The following is a 17,160-nucleotide window of genomic DNA, read 5'->3' as shown; positions in this document are numbered from 1 at the left end:
GGACCAGCTAAAAATAGATACACATAGAACCTTCAATAATTAAATTTAAATACCACGGGGGAGGGGCATCAGGGTTATAAAAATGTCTTTGTGGGGCACGGCCCAAAATCACTGCTCTAGGTTTGGACATAATGGGTGAAAATTAAATACATATTACTGCATAATAATTAGTTACAGATCCTTTTGATATGTATCTTTACCATTGAAAATTTGCTGAGTTTTGTCTCTTTGTGCCTGCAAATTTAGTTGCTATTTTTATTTTACATTTTCTTTTTTAAATGCGTTTACAAAAAAACTTACTTCTAGGAAAATATATTCTAAAGTATATTCCCACGCCCTAATACTATTTTGGTGTCTGTCTTCTTTTTTTGGGTGGGGGGCTCCTTAGTCAAAGAGCCAAATATTTGATTCTGATCCTAGGAAAATTCTGAGTAGGAAAATTCTGATACTTTTGAAACACTGCAGCAAAAAGGAAAAATCATAGCCCATCTCATATCCCATATCCATTGTGCCATAGCCATATCCATATAGCCCATCAATCTTATCCCTTTGAGACAATCTCTCTACACAGCGAACATGAAACAAGTGCAGCTATCTATAAGGGTTTGTTGTTTTTTAAACAGACTCAAATCAGTTTTGGAAAATCCAATAGATAGCGTATGCATTCACTCAATTACATTTTATTGTGCAAATAATTAATTTTCTGGTCTTAATTGTGATTTCATGGTTAGATTCTGCCACGGACAAAAAAGAATTGTTATATGCGTTGTATCTGTATAGAGATGGTAAAGCATTCAAGCAACCTTGCTTTTTCAGATTGTTCCCACACTGAGACACAGGGTCCTGTTTGGCCATAGACTTGAAGCGCTGTCGCTGGCCTTGCCCGAATTTAGCGTCAATATTAAATTTTAAAATAACAAACTTTTACGTTCACAAATCTGCAACGATAAAATCAAGTATAAAAAGATTATGTAGCCTGATTAAGTAAATAATGAAATAATTACGCAGATATTGTTGTTAATGATAAGCGTCGTCTAATAGTATAGACCGATAGATAAGAACCAAGTTGTTAAGAAAAATTCCTGTTCTTATTTACTTAAGACGAATTTACTATTTATATTTTTTTAGCAGCTATTTAGCTATCATAATATTTTTTAGCTATTTAACTCATTTTTAGGGAAAATTTGTCAAGCTTAAAAAATGTTTGTAATTTCTTTGTTAGAAATGACAAAATGGAGACTTTTTTAATAATAGACTAATCGAAATTAAAAATAATATCAAATAATCTCAACTTTGATGAAAAATACAGTTCTCTAATTTCCAACCAGTTTATGCTTCCTATTTTTATAGTTTAAGAATTTGAGTTGAAGGGATAAAATATTCAGACAAGGTGAAAAAAAAAACAATAAAGCAGATAAGATATACGCAAAAATACAGGAAGAATTATAAAATTCAAGAGATTTTGGATTAGAGGATGGGGATTGATCGCCCCTAGCCTTTTAATTCTCCTTTGTGAACGTAAATGATTCCAAGCTTCGGAACAATGTCTGTTTTCATTTTAATTATATGTTTCGAATGCGTACAGAAGGCACCAGACATTCGAGTGAGTTTTCAAATAAGTCCTGATGCATTTTTCTGCAAAAAAGTAATTTTTCTACTTGATCAAGATAGAGGACTGTATTTCTCAAAATAGAATTTTCAGCAATAGTGACCCTAATGGTGCAGTTTTTAATCAGATCCTAAGTCATTTTCGTTGGGTTTCACGCTGTTTTTTTTTTTAATTTCATACTATTTTCGCAACGAGTATCTATCCTTAAGGTTAAACGGAGTAATAGTTATTGCTCCTGAACCAAGTACAAAGGGCAATTCTTCCTTGCTTGCCAGTTTGATTTCAAAAAACATTTCTAAATTTTTCATTGCCATGGGCTACGGTTCTTTCTTTATTAGGTTAAACTAATAAAGATACTAGTTAGTTTTTACCCGATACGTTCTGCTAACGCATCCCTTTTCGTCACACTCCCCTGTCTTGGCACCCCCTTGTCGTTACATCCCCCCCTGTTTGCACCATCAGTCAACGTATATGCCGTTGTAAGTGACAGTATGTTCTGTCGTGGCTATGTACGTCGTCACATGATGATAGTCCTTATCGCTCCGTGTATCGTCGCATAAGAATAGTTGTGTACATTGGCATCTTTCTAAGCCATTCTTGGGAGTAAGAATAGTCAGTGTACGTTTCTTCGTCGCTCCGTACATTATCATATCAGAATTGTGATAAAAGGATGACGACACGCAGTCAGGAAGATGGCGACGATACATAGTGTAAATTCTAAGGGGGAATTTTAAGGGGCTTCATTTTATAATTTAAGAATTTTGATAAAAATTGAAATTTGATTTTGTCATCATCAAGCTTACTTGTCAACTGTCAACCAAATGGTAAAAAATAGTTTCTATTATATTTTTTCAGAAGGGGCATTAATTACCACTTTACCTAAACTTGTAAATATCCCTTAAAACTTATAAATACAATAATTATTTTCATTGAAATTTGGTAATTATGATAAGTTTTATGATCAGTATTAATGCCTAAATCGATACAAACACCACCACAGGGGTAAACTGTTCATCAAATTGCTCTCATTAACCTCTCATTTTTATTCATTTGACAAGTTAATGGCAGGTGTTAATAAACACTAGGGGTGGTTTTTATGAAAATTTGAGGAATGATTGACAGAAATTTTTTTATTTACGAATATTAGTAGGTGCTAAGAGTGCTTTTAGGGTAATTTGAGTTGTCAGATTACTGACAGATATTTTTCTTGAGCACATTTTGTTTTGGCTCAACTTGTCCAATGAGATCGCGCGCCAGATCTCTTGTAATAGCTATTATTAATACCTAGAGAAGAGCAAAATTATGTTTAAAATGGACATAGGTTTTTTCTAATGAGAGGCAAACAACCACTACTCAGCCAACTACTCTTTAGACTAATATTTAATTGGGCTTTAAAAATAGTTTCTTTTTGCAAATCCTAAACTTTTCAAAAAGAAATATTTTTTCACTGTTCAGAATGGTTTAATAGGAGCCAAAACAAAAAAAAAGTACTCCAACAAGTAATGACGCAAAACTTAGAATAAATGAAAATCACAATCAATTATTTTTGGTCCTGCCACCTTTCAACCGAAGGGTGATGGAATTCCCATTGCCTGGTGCACATCTTGGAACTGTGCCAAATAAGGAATAAATATACTAAGCATGATGAAGAGATAGTCACCTCTCAATTTTAATAGTAAAAATTGCTGATATAATGAGACCGTCCCCTTCAATTCAAGATAATTGAAAAGAAGATTACTAACAAACCCTTGAAAATTATACTTTAAAAATACTGTTTTGTGTCAACAGACTGGAGTATTTTGCAATTTTGAACAGAATACTGTGAATTATGCTATATTTTGCTTTGAATAAATCAGATGCCATGACTTACCAAGATTTTTTTTTAATTATTAATAGTAGTACCAATATTTTCGTTGATACTTGTCGATTATATCGACCACACTCAAAATCTTGATCTGAGTACAACCGATTTAACTGTCTGCATTCGGAGATAATTAATTAGCTCAGTATCAGTGATATGAACTACTATAAAGGTATATTTTGATTATGTATTTAATGCATAGAGTTGGTTCGGTTAGGTATTTAATATAATGGAGAGTTCGGCATCTTCTCGCTGAAACTACACTGGCTCTATCAAGTATTTGAGTTTTGGCTGATATTAACCCAACTTCCTGAGGCCGATTGGCTAAACAAGCTTATAATGATTTGCTTCAAATTAATAGGAAAACTACTTGGACTCAACAAATCAAGAAATCGCTTGACAAATTAGGCTTCTCTTATTTGTGGATGGAAGGAAACGGACCCGGAAACACACAATGCCTTCCAGAAATTATGCAGATATTGAAAGACCAAGAGATACAAGAGTGGGGTTGTTTAGTACGTTCGTCGGAAGCACTGAAGGAAAATAGTAAAGTAAAAGACATCTTTGGGGAAGAATATTATTTTAAGTTAAATTTACCTTTTAAGTATCTAAAATCATGGATCCAGTTGAGGAGAAATTGCCTTCCAGTACATAGGGAACAGAGATTAAAAAAAAATAAGGGTACAAATGGTAAGGGTTGGTATTGCGGAAAAGAGGATAAAAAATTAGCCCATTTCCTCATGGAGTGCCAGGAGCTTGAAAGTCTTAGGGATGAAATTTGGGGGGACCATCGGCTGGTGCTACTTTCTGATATCATGAAGTCTTTGAAGCCTGGAACCATATGCAAAATGGCACGATATGTAGAAAAGGCGGGAGAGGCGCAGTCGAGCCCGAGTGAATGAAAATTAGTATTGTTTTATATTGAGTGTGTGTTCTGTGCAGTGTTGTATCATTAAATCATGTTGTGTATGGCCGTTTGGGTCAAATAAACTTTTTCTTTCTTTCTTTCTTATACTGTTTTGTATAATAAACTATAATTTCTTCTGGGCGGCCTGCTTTCCATAATTTTCTGCTCGTTTCCATAATTTTGTCTTTAAAGTATTATATTTTCATACTATTTTGGTATATTTCATTATGATTAACTTAACTTTACTTCTTTGGTGTGATCGATAAAATTGACAAGTACCTTTTTTTAACTAAATGTTAATTAAACAAGTTATAAATTGCAAAATAATTGCTTCTGTTATATTTAAAAGAAAACAACAAAGATAAGACAATTAAAACAGTCATAAAGTATCACAACATTTATTATTTAAATATGAGAATTAAGAAACTTTCAAAACAAAGTATCAACTTTCACACTAAAATGTTGTTTTTAAAATCGGCAAGATAATAAGCATGAACAAAATAAAAAAAAAAAAGGAAAAAAAAAGATAAAATCAATACTGAACTCAAGAAGTCTTACAAATAAAGGTTTCCGTAGTTAAATATGAAGGTGTCCACTTAATCTGGATCTCTTCATCACCTCATTTATTGCGTAGCTTTTTAAATTCTATCTATCACGAGATATTTCTTATTGTAACTACTATTTGGACCAATTTCTGACTATATATTTTTGAAATTTTCTTCTATTTGACTGATAAGGACGTCCCCATAAGTGTAAACAAGGATAACACCTTCTATCGCCCTACTTATTGCTTTTATAAGGTCAGGGGTCCTTTGCATTTCCTATTCTTTTAATATATGTTGTAAACCTCCCCGAAAAAGTGTAAAACATTCAATTGCATTTCTGAATTTTTTCTCCCAAATTCTTCAAAGACAGTTTTTGAAATTAATTTCGGCGATAGGGTAACACATAGGATAATGTAACGAAATTCCAACCCTCTTAGTGAAAAAATCTGCATTTCTTTTGATGAAATTGGAATAACATTTTCATCGTAACAATTTATGGAATGAGCATCTTCAATTTCTAGATGATGATCAGAAATTCCTAATTTCCTCATAAAGTTAGTTACTTCGTTTTGTAAATCGTTTCTTCCAGCACTAGAATAGAAAATTAAGTATAAAGACTTGTGTATATTCTTACAAAGCAAACATATCATAGTTTCAGTGCCTAGTATTATTTTCACCCCCAGCATTGAATTATTTTTCATCTAAAGTTGTTTCATAGTAACTTGTATTTTATTTTTTGAATTTCCTTGTTGAAAGAAAAATTAAGCATTGACACATAACTTGGCTGATTTAATATTTTCCGTATAGAATTTGAAAAACTGTTGTTCCTTACATGTAAGTCGAATAAAAATCCAAAGCAAAACAATTATAAAGATGTGAAAATAGTTGAAAGGAGAGAAAAAAGCTGAGTTTTAACGACAAACTGTTTCATACTTTGGAGATTTTGATGTTGGCGAGTTGCATGACGTATACATTTTTTATGTAATTTGGGTTTTAATATATGTAAAAGTGAATTTTTCTGTTTTCTGTTTGAATTGCAAGGGACATGGAAGCCACTATGAATTTTTAAAGGGATAGCTTCTGTAGAAAGCACCTTGTATACTAGCTGTATAGAGAATAGTTTGTAGAATCACAATTTTTTGTTGTCTGAAACTAGTAATTATAAGCTACGTGCTAAAATTAGAGAAAAGCATCAGCACGGAGGTTAATCTTTTATGCAAGTAATGATTTCCAAGATAAGATAAGGGAGGATATGAGAAGAAACCGTGAAATTGTATCCAAAATTATGGTATTGGATTTACAATCACTGAATTTTAAATATTTTATAGCTGTTGTATATAGCGTAATATCGTTTAATAGGAATAAGTTTAGCTTACTCATGCGCGAGCAATTGGATAAGTTACCAATTTTTACTATACTTTATTTATGTTTGTGATTTTAATTTTGTATTTGAGAACAATAAATTTTAACAGGAAAGTCCGTGAGGATGTAAACACAATGCAAGGTTATGGGCTCAGGCGAACTAATAAGACATGTGCTAGGGTGACTCATCGTTCAACACTTACTTAAACCTAGGACTTCCCTAGTCAATTAGTGCACAAGGTGGTAACGTTGTCTATTAAGGATGACCTTTCTTGTGTCTTCGGTTCAAGATCATCAAGAGATGTTTTTCAGTGCGATGCGTCTTTTTCAAGGAAATGTCAAAGTTTAGCTTTCTTTCAAAACTTTGGACTCTCTGTTTCTAGGTAGAAACTCTGTTTCTAGCTATTTTTTTATTGCAAAGCTTCCAGAACCATATTTTAGCACTGACAGATCATTTTTTTAAAGCTTCAGCTTCAAAATTGAAAGTGGCACTGCTCTGAATGTTTCTTTATTCACCAAAACCATTTCCTGCACATGCAAAAAGCGCAGTTATTTCACGCTCAGCACTTCCCTCGGTATTCACTTGGCTCCCAAGATATCAAATACCTCGATCTCTTCAACTTCATTTGCTTTTAAAGTCAATGAGTATTCTTTAGAGTTTTGGGGACAAGATGACCCTTGTCGAACGCCTGAGTTGACTTTGAACAGCTCAGTCAGTTTTCTTTTGTCAGTCTGAACGGGACCCATTTGTTCATTATATAGAACCATTACAATTTTGACAACTTTTTCAGAGAAACCATGGTAGCATATTATATTCCACAGCAAAACTCTATAGACTGAGTCGAAAAACCTTCAAGGGAATCGATTAAAACCATTAGGATTTCAGTTTGCCATTCACTCTTCAGTAAGTTTTCTAAGAGTTAAGATCAAGTCAGTTCATGACCAACTTCGTCAAAATCCATTCTGTTCATCTCTGATTATGGCGTCAACTTTGGATGCGTTTCAAAAGTACTTGACAAAGGACTTTACTTCCTGTCGACTGTAGGGGGCTACCTTGCCAATTGTATCAATCAGCAGTTTTACCCTTCTTAAAGAGTTTGACTGTAACTCTTTCTTTTGAATCTTTGGGATAATCCCCAGTGTCCCATAAGTGCATCAACACATGGTGTAGCGGCTCAGCTAGCACTCCAGCATCGTATTTCAATAGTTAAGGTTGTATACCGTCAATATTAGCTCATAGAGCACTCCAGCATTGCTAGCATTGCAGCTCAGCTAGCACTCCAGCACCGTATTTCAATAGTTCAGGTTGTATACTGTCAATATTAGCTGCTTTTCCAATCTCTTGTCTACGTAGTACTGTCTCTACTTGTTGTAAACTAATTAGTTCTGTACTTATATCCAAATAGAAAAGGGGTCGACCATCTGGGAGGTCTGCAGGAGAGGCCAAGTGTAATGTTTCGTTTAAATAATTTTCCATTTATTCATCTTTGCTTGTTAACAGTCGTCCCGATTTACTGTCAATAGCAGAAACAGACTTTATGAAGTCTTCTGTCGTCTCTTTTACTATGTGATAAACTTTCCTTCTTTCACCTCAACTTGTAGAAACCTCGGTTTTGGTAGCTTTTGCACTGAGAAAGCAACCCATATCTACTCTAGTGATCAATCTTGATATTTGTTCATCCAATGAAAACATTTGTTCATCAAATAACACAATTATACTTTTAACAACAGTATCAGGAAAATCTTACTTGCATAGTATATTCCACAGCAAATCTCTGTAAACTGAGGCAAATGCGAATCGAGCTTAAAACAAACAAAAATCACTGCAAACAAGAGTTTACCCACTGCCTCTTCTCGAACTATATGACCCTGACCCACTAAAACAAATGACCCTGTCAATTTATAACCCCACCCCTTAGAAAAGGTAAGACTACTTCCTTGATTTAAGCATATTAGTTAGCGGAGGAAAAAAAACTAACAATGATTCCCTTAGTAGCGGCAAGCGAAGAGGCAAAATAACGAAAATCATTAGAGCGTACCAAATTTTTGAGAATGGGTCTCAGTCATATTAATATGTTGATGTTAAATAATGAGCTAGAATATTAAAAAAATTATTTTTTTTGAATAATTAATTTAAAAAAAGATATTTCCATAAAATAAGTTTTCCAAAGAAAAGTAAAGAGCTTCAATAAACAAGAATTGAGCAGAAATAAATTCAAATAATGTACTAAGCGTAAAACTACCAAAAATCACCATCAGTACTTGAGTGAAACCCAAAATGAACAGAAATTACAATCAAAAAGTGCGTGGTAACGAAACGTAAGTTAGGAGCAACGCGGTTCAATAGTAACCAAAACTTTAAAAAACGGAATATTGATACTAATAGATGTACCCAATAAATTTGCTTATTATGTTGATTCAAAGCATATAAGTTTTAATAGGCTTATAACCCATCAAAGGCTACGAGCCTGAGAAAATTTATCTTATAGTCAAAAAAAGGAGAAAACACTCCTTAAAAGTGGAAGAATATTAATGAAAATCAGATTCGGCATATTAGTGAACTTAATCGTAGAGGTTTCACTCTCCTACGTGCAAAAATGTGTATTTTCCTCGTTTTTTGTCAGAAAAAAGATGACGGATGCGTGTTTATTTGTTTGTCGGTTTTTTTTCTATGGATGATTATATCTGATCTAGTGGTCCTAGAATATTGGAAAAGCGTTTATTCGAACGGAAACTATAAGTTCTAGTGCCTTTTTAAGAGACTAAAAAGATTGAAGGGTAACTAGGCCCCAACCCCCTCCTTTTTTCCTAAAATCGTCTTATCAAAGTTTTAGATTTCTATTTTGTTTGTCATAATTGAACACGAGTCCCACAGTCCCAGAGAAAGGTCCTTAAGTTAAAAAATTTGCCCATTGATTAAGCATAGTATTTGCTATTGTGAAGAAAACATAGATTTTTGGATGAGGGAGGGGTAAAATTTTCTGCAGGTTTTTTTTTTCCAGCGGGTGAATTTTCCATAGAGAGTGAAGTTTCCATCAAAAATATTGAGGAGAAGTTTTAAATTTGGAGAATTTGCCATAATTTCTATACAAATTTCTATACTCTTTTGTCTCAATTTCACGAATGGAGAATATATTAGGGGTAACTGTCCGGGGAAATTGTAACCGGGATTGAATTGTTTAGAGAACATATCCGTGGGGAGGGGAATTTCTCCGTGGAGATGCAGAAGGGTTTCCAGGCATTATTTAAAAAACGATCAGGAATCAAATGAAAAAAAAAAGTTTTTTCAACTGAGAGTAGGGAACGATAATAAACTTAAAACGAACAGAAATAATTTTTGATTATATGAAGGCAGTTGCCCCCTCCTCAACACCTTTGTCTTTTCATTAGAGTTTGAATGATGTCCCAATTCTTTAAGCACGACCTCTGAAAAACGAGGGAAGTTATTTAGAAAGATAAAAAAAATTCTAAAAGTAGGGGAAAGTGGGCCATGCTGAGCATAGGTGCATAGTGAGCAGTTGATCTTAACTGCCATCTATTCAGGAAGAAAGAAGCCGCTTGATTTATGTGATATTGTTTACAACTTAGTTGACTTTCTTTTCCAGTTTAGAAGGTAATACACAACCTTTTCTTCAGCTAGCTATCTTTAAAGTATATTCTAAGCGCTAGAAAAACATTTTGTGTCCATACTTTTTCATTTGTCTCTGTTTCGATTGACCATAGAAAAGCGTCTATAGGCTTGTTAGAACCTTTGATGATCAGACATTGTAAGTAGCACAATCCTTCCTCTCTATACTTAACCAGTCTTATCAGATTATGGTTTTGTTGGCTAGAAGACGTGTGGTACATACTGCGTTAGCATAAGGCTGCACATAGTAGGTCACTCATTTACTATATACCATAGCATTATTTACCCTCTAAATATTTATTGTCGCCTTCCGTATATGACAAATTGCTCAGAAAAGATTATGACAACAATAAAAAGTAACGAAAGTATTTTATGTCTATAAACAACTTAAGACTTTTAATCTATTCCCAACCCCTATCATTAGCTGTTCAAAAGTGCCAAGGATACCTAGAACGCAGATGGAACAACATACAAAGGGATCTGTAAATCTCAGAGATTAATTTAAAAAAGTACTCGAAAAATCCTCGATAAAGTGTGAGCAGTCCATAGTGTCTTTTTGGCTGCTGTTATTCTTAGGGTTCCAAAAGTAACCTTACCGTGGCGTTGTAATGACTGCAAACATTTGACTGATGATCAGAAGTTTTTGACCTGCCTCTCAAGAAAACACGGCTTTGTCACTGTTATTTCTCCTAATAAAATGGTGCCTTAGCGATTTACTTGATCGAAGCTTCCAACATACCATACAGTTCTGACTCAATCTGAAACAAGAAAACTAGCATATCAGTATGCATTGGCAAACAGCAAAAAGTGTTTAAGGCGCGGACCAACAATGGAAAGGCAGGGACATAATGGATGCATAGCTTTCGTTCACGAAACACGACATTATCACAGAGAAAAACCAGAAACAACCAGCTTCAGTCGGTCAACAGTTTAGACTCGTATTTTGTGAACAAATTCTTTTGAAAATGCGTTTTATCCTTGAAAGACACAATTTAACTGCATCTGACATCTATTACACATATGAAACGGGTATTACAACTGTACATAGACTCATTAAAATCGCTACATGAAAAGATCAGCAAAATTGCATCAACCGAACGAGACCCTCTAGTTATAATGATTGGTACATTTGTTGCTAGTAGAAATTTCTTACCGCCTTATTTTATCTTTCCATGAAAGAACTTCCACCCTCATATGCTAAATAGGAGTCTAAATGCGTCAGATGCTAGGGCGAACCCATCTAGGTGGATATCATAAGAACTATTCTGCGAGTACTTGTACCATTTTGTGAGCCATGTGCCTTACCTGAGAAAAAAAGTTACTCATCTTCTATAATCATGAATTGCAAATTTCGGTAAACACTGTGAACATAACCCAGGAAAATGGCATTGTTCTTCTTACCATTCCTCTTCAGAGTAGCCATAAACTACAATTAATAGATGTTAGTGTTTATTTCAACTTCAAAGCTCACTATATCAGAATGAAGGATAATTGGATCCTAGGCAAATCGGGAAAACGGTTACCATCTACAATATATCAGAATTTGTTGGCATATTCTTCCCACTTGCATTCAACCCTTTCAATATCCAAAATGAATTGCTAAATCTGGTATTTTTTTTTCTGGTATGCGGGATATAGAGTATTACAGACTTCACTGGCAGCGATCAACTTTTTTTTATTGTCATTCCTGAGCAAGTCAGACCGTTTGCAAAATATGTTCCTAGAAAATAATTAACTAGGGGAAGGAAATATGGCTTAACAAAATTATTAACTGACACTTTGTTAAAATTAAAAAACAAACAAATTGAAAGTGAGAAGAAAGCAAAAATGGAAAAAGAAGCATTGGGAAAAGTTGCAAGGGCGAAAGCAGACCAGCAGTAGCGGTGGAAAAGATATTGGAATATGATGAGGGGAGCGATCAAAGTTTTTAAGTACATGATTGGTTTCAAGTAACGAGCAATGAAGCTACTTTTATCTCGTGAGTGATTTTGATGTGACACCCGCTCCAGGTTGTCATTCTATTCAAGACATTTCCCTGATTTTCTTTGCTGTTAATTATTTTGTTTTCTATTTTCTTCTTATATTTTCCCCTTTCTCTTTTTTCATTCTTTCCTTTATCAGTTGAGCTTCTTGTGTGTTGAGTAGCGCGTTATAAATGTGCCTTAAATTAGCTGAGGGTGATAACCTAACTCGCCCTTCTAAGCTTATTCCCTTTCTTTGCAGGTAAATGCCGAATAGTTTTTGTTATCTTTATTAACAAATGTATAATGTCTCATTATGTATGTCTCATAAATGTTTCATAAGATGAAAGTGATAACTCATCTCTTCACCTAGGACAAGAATAATGAACAGCCTACAGAAGACTGAGCTTTGTATACTATTACAGAGGGAGATTATGCTAAAATGGTCTGTCAAGGGAAAAATTAACCTGGTGTTGCTCAAGAAAAAATTATGACTCAGCTAAAATCACCATATTATGCATGGCAGGATTATGTAATGGATGTGGCCTGATATGGAAGAATCCATAATTTATGCTTGTCTGGATATTCTGAAGAAGATCCCAAATCCAGTCCCTGAAAAGGGACAATAACATCCGACTTCCTCAATTTGAAGATTTGTTAGACCATAAATGGTCTCAATTCTTATATTTAGTTTAAGACTTTAGTTTTTGGAGATTTATCAGCGATTAGACTAAATAATTTTCGTATGCTTGTTTCAGTGGCCAAGTATGGAGTATTGGCTGGCTTAATGTGAACCACTCCCTGCCAGGTGGTATATAGTGGACCTTGAGGAGTTTTTATTAGCTTTGATAACAATTAAAAGTCATAAATATTCTCATAAGAACTATTCACAAAATACTAGAGTTTAATATAAGGAAACTGCAAACACTAGTTTTCCTATTAAAAACTTTAGCGTAAAGAGAAAGTGTTGAGGACGGAGCAACCCTTTTCATTTAAGTAATAATGTCTCTTCGGTGTGAATATTAATATTGCTCCTTAAAGTTAAATGTATTTTTTTAAAAAGCATGAAGCTTATGTGCCCTACTCAGGATATTACCCGTCACCCCTGGACCCTCCAAAAAAAAATTAAAACGAAGAAACACACATCCATTGATCTTTCTTCTGGCAAAAATATTTGTATATTTGAAAAACTTTTTCAACAAATTTTAATCCTGAAAAAAATATGTTTAATTTAGTTTTATACCTCCTCAAGTTAATCTGAAAAATATAACTTTATCCTTTTGCCTAAGAATTCAATCTATGGTTTTTGATAACCTAGATAACTTTGATAACTTTGATACACTTACGCTCTTTTGATTTGGTTAAATTGTAAGAGCAGAAATAATAATTTTACTTCAGCATCCTGAGCCTTAATAGTACTCACAAAAGCAGCAGTAGTTGTAGGGGTATTAAATGGGGTGGTACCATCGTCATTAAGAGCAAATCATTCTTCTTCTTTGTAGAACTTCAAAGGTTAAATTTGATACCCTTGCACTTACCTTAAAAGCTCCATTCTAGATATATCCTGGATGAATCTGAATCGATTCTTTCTATTTGCTTTATTCTGGATCTATTCATATCCAATCTCAATTGATCAAAGTTGCTAGATCACTTGCGTATAGTATAAATAATCTTTAAATTGAAAAAATAATTATTAGTTATTTATATTTTGGATATTTTGGGTTTGTTTTAATGGAGACTTCCTTATATTGAAAACCCTTCTCAAGGCATCCCTTAACATATCCATCCATAATTCAGTTTTGATGAAAGCTATTTCTTCTCTCTTTATTCCCTTTTTTGTCTAATTCTTGACGTTATTCATCCACTTTAGTTTCAATGGCTTTGTAGTCTTTTACACTAACAAACCGAGTTTCCCCCCCCCCAATAATTTGAGTTCCTGGACGAAATCTTGGACTGAAATATGCACTAGCTTGTTTTTGGAAGTTCTTGGCATGAAGTTGATTCAATAGGGCGTATTTGCTGCCTGTATATCACAGGCTGTCAGCAAGATGTACTCGGTGATATTTCATTGCCACAGGCTTTGTGCCTGAAGTTTAGGTAGAAATTGGACAGACCCTATGCCTTAGAAATTTCCTTACGAGGAGAATCTAAACAATGGATGAACTTTTAATCATAAAATCGCCATCTTATCTTATATACATCCCAGGTCTCGCCAAAATATGCATTATCATAAAATATTTTAAATCTTGTTATGTTGTCGTATTTACTAACTTTAAAAAATTCTTTTGTATCAATATACTGATTATTCTTGCCAAAAATGAACATTATTAATTTTGGAGGTTTGCAAGTTCAAGGTGTTAGAATAGGTTTGAAAATTAATTTTTAATTAATGAAAATTAAAGTGACTTAGGCTAGGAATAAGTGAATATTGAAAGGGGACGTTGGGTAACGAAAATATTGATCAGATTGGCAGCTTCACTTATCTCAGTAGTATTATTAATAAAGACGATGGGAGCAGTGGTGATGTTAAAAGTAGAATAGCCAAGGCTCAAGGTGTTTTTGCACAGTTAAAAAAAGTTTGGAAGAGTCGGCAAACCATGATAAGAATGTTGGAAGGTACAGTGATGATAGTGGTCAAATATGACTCTGAAGCATGGGCGCTCCAAAAAGCGGAAGACGATTTACTAGATGTCTTCCCGATAAATTGCCTACAGATTTTGTGGGTTCCCAGCTGACTGATCGTTCTTCAAACAGTAGGCTGTACAAAAATGTGGATTGGCCCCGCTTTCTAGGGCATTAATGAAAAAAAGGTCAAGATGGCTAGGGCACGTTCTATGGATGAAAGATAACAGATTGCCGAAGATTGTCCTTTTCAGCCATCCGTCTAGGGCTACATGTAAAATACCCCCGCGGAAAATCCCCCCCCCCAAAAAAAAATACGCTCCACAGAAAATACCCTCCGCGAAAAAAACAAACAAATGCCCCTTCGGAAAATGCTCCCCGAGGACCGCCCCCCTGGAAAATGCCTTTCCTTCTTGGAAAATACCCCCGTGGAAAATACCCCTCCCCAGAAAATACCTCTTGTGGAAAAAAAGTTTTCTAATTTGAGAGTTTTATTTGATTTTTTTTTTAGTTTCGTTGAAAACTATGGATAGGGAAAAAGAGAAATTTACACGCCAAAAGTATCTTAAAAACTTAAAGCCACACATCCATTTTTGTTGAAAAGACCTCCATATGAACTACTGCAATTTGATACAGTAGTGGGCTCCAAATTAAAAATAAATTGAAGAAGAAAAAAATGTAGATGGAAAATCATCAAAAATTAAGCTAAAAACAAATGGCACCAAAAATTCTAAGAAGATTTGGTTTTCCTTTGAAAGGATAGTTGGCTTTGGGAAACAGCAAATTCTTATTGTTTCAGTTATTATGGACAAAAGTGTTGTAAATGTCTATGACTTTATTTTTCTTATCTTCCAAGTGTTAAAATACCACAAATCATCATTAATAAAGAAATAAAACCATTAATGAACGAAAATTACTATTGATAACCTATTCCAACTCAAAACGAGCACAATTAGAAAAGGTAGGGCTGGCAACACCCATGTCTTCTCAAGACATGAAAATAATTTGCGCCTTACTATAAAAGAAAAAACAAATGTAATGTCAGTTCTTTACGCTAAAGTTTTTGTTAAAGAGTTAAAAAAAGATCTTATTATTGTAAATAATTGGCCATTGTGTTTCAGGAATCGTTCCTACAGAACTAGGACTAAAGAATTTTAGGGTAAAGCGCAAAGTCTTTTAGAAGGGGAAACTCCTTTCATATACGTAATAATTTCTATTTGTTTAAAGTTTTGATGTTACTCTGTGCTTTCAGTAGAAAAAAATTGCTTTTTCTTATTCAGTATTTGATCGTTTTTCGATAAAACCAGGAAATCCGTCTATCTCTCCATAAGAAATTCCGGTACTTGTTTATTATTAATAAAAAAAGAAGTTTTTTTTTAACTGAAAGTAAGGAGTGACATTAAAACTTAAAACGAACAGATTTTACTCCGTATATGAAAGGGGGTGTTCCCTTCTCATCGCCCCGCTCTTTACGCTAAAGTTTGACTATATCTCTCAACTCATCTTTTTAAAACTTTTTAAAACATTAAAAAACTTTGGTGTAAATTATCACCAAAAAATATCTAAATATGAAGAGTTTGTGCTTTTCCCTTGGTTATTGTGTCGATTTTGTGATGACGCTACGACATAAAGAAGAACGTCAAATTTTCTGTAGTTAGAAAACAAGTGGTAATGAGAACTGATATATGCAAGCTTGTCATTTAGCTGTGCCGGGGCCTGGCCCAAGCCATCAAGAAGATGATCATACAGTCTGACGTCAGGCTTAAAAACTTTTAACAAATTATAGTGACTGGTTGAGGAAATATCATCCGTTGCTTTCCGTATTTTCCCCCCAGATTTTTAAGATACCCACTTAAAGCTGGGTCGCCTCTGGCTGAGTTTACAGAGTCAAATCACTGAGCCTCGCTCCATACCATATGACCAGTGACACCAGGTTTCAGACCCTTGACATTAGGAGCACTGACCACTCGGCTAGGACAGTTAGACAATAATTAACAATGAGAATCAGTATATACAAGCACGCCGCGTAGCTGACCTGGAATGTGGTCTTGAAATCGGAGAATTAGTTGTTGTTTTCCCCCAAACTAGAACATTGATATTATTGAACACAAATCATCCAAATAGGTCACAACTTTAAGCAATAGTTCATATTTTTCTCAGAGTAGTTCTATCGAACCTATGGTGAGACCATAATATCAAGAAGAGGCTGGAGGTAGAGCACGAGTAACAATGAGAATCATAGGCGGCGCGCATAGGCATTTTTTTTTTTTTTTTTTTTTTTTTTGTCTTAGAATAGTGCACTTTGTATCGAAGAAATTGTCTTAGAAACTTCAAAAAATGCTGATTCAATTGGAAATTAAAAGGACTAATGCACGTCAAATGGTCGAAGGTGGTTGGAGGGCAAGTAACCCTCCTCCCAAGCTCTCGAATATCTCAAATACTTTAATCAAAAATTTTTTAGATATCCATTTTGTTCAACGTAGTTGAAAGTTCTCAGAATTATTTCGTTGAGGATGACAACTCTCCTAAAGCCCTCAGGGCAAAGGTTGTAAGCTATTCACCAGGGGCATATAAGGTTCTTATAGAAAGCGTTGTCGTGGAATCTTCCAAAGGGGCTCATTCCGTTGTAAATTGAGCCTTTTTAACAGTCAAAAGTGATCGGAGG

Source organism: Artemia franciscana, chromosome 1 (genome assembly GCF_032884065.1).
Source record: "Artemia franciscana chromosome 1, ASM3288406v1, whole genome shotgun sequence".
NCBI lineage: Eukaryota > Metazoa > Arthropoda > Branchiopoda > Anostraca > Artemiidae > Artemia > Artemia franciscana.
The sequence above is the reverse complement of the archived record's forward strand: the minus strand, read 5'-3'. Positions refer to the sequence as shown.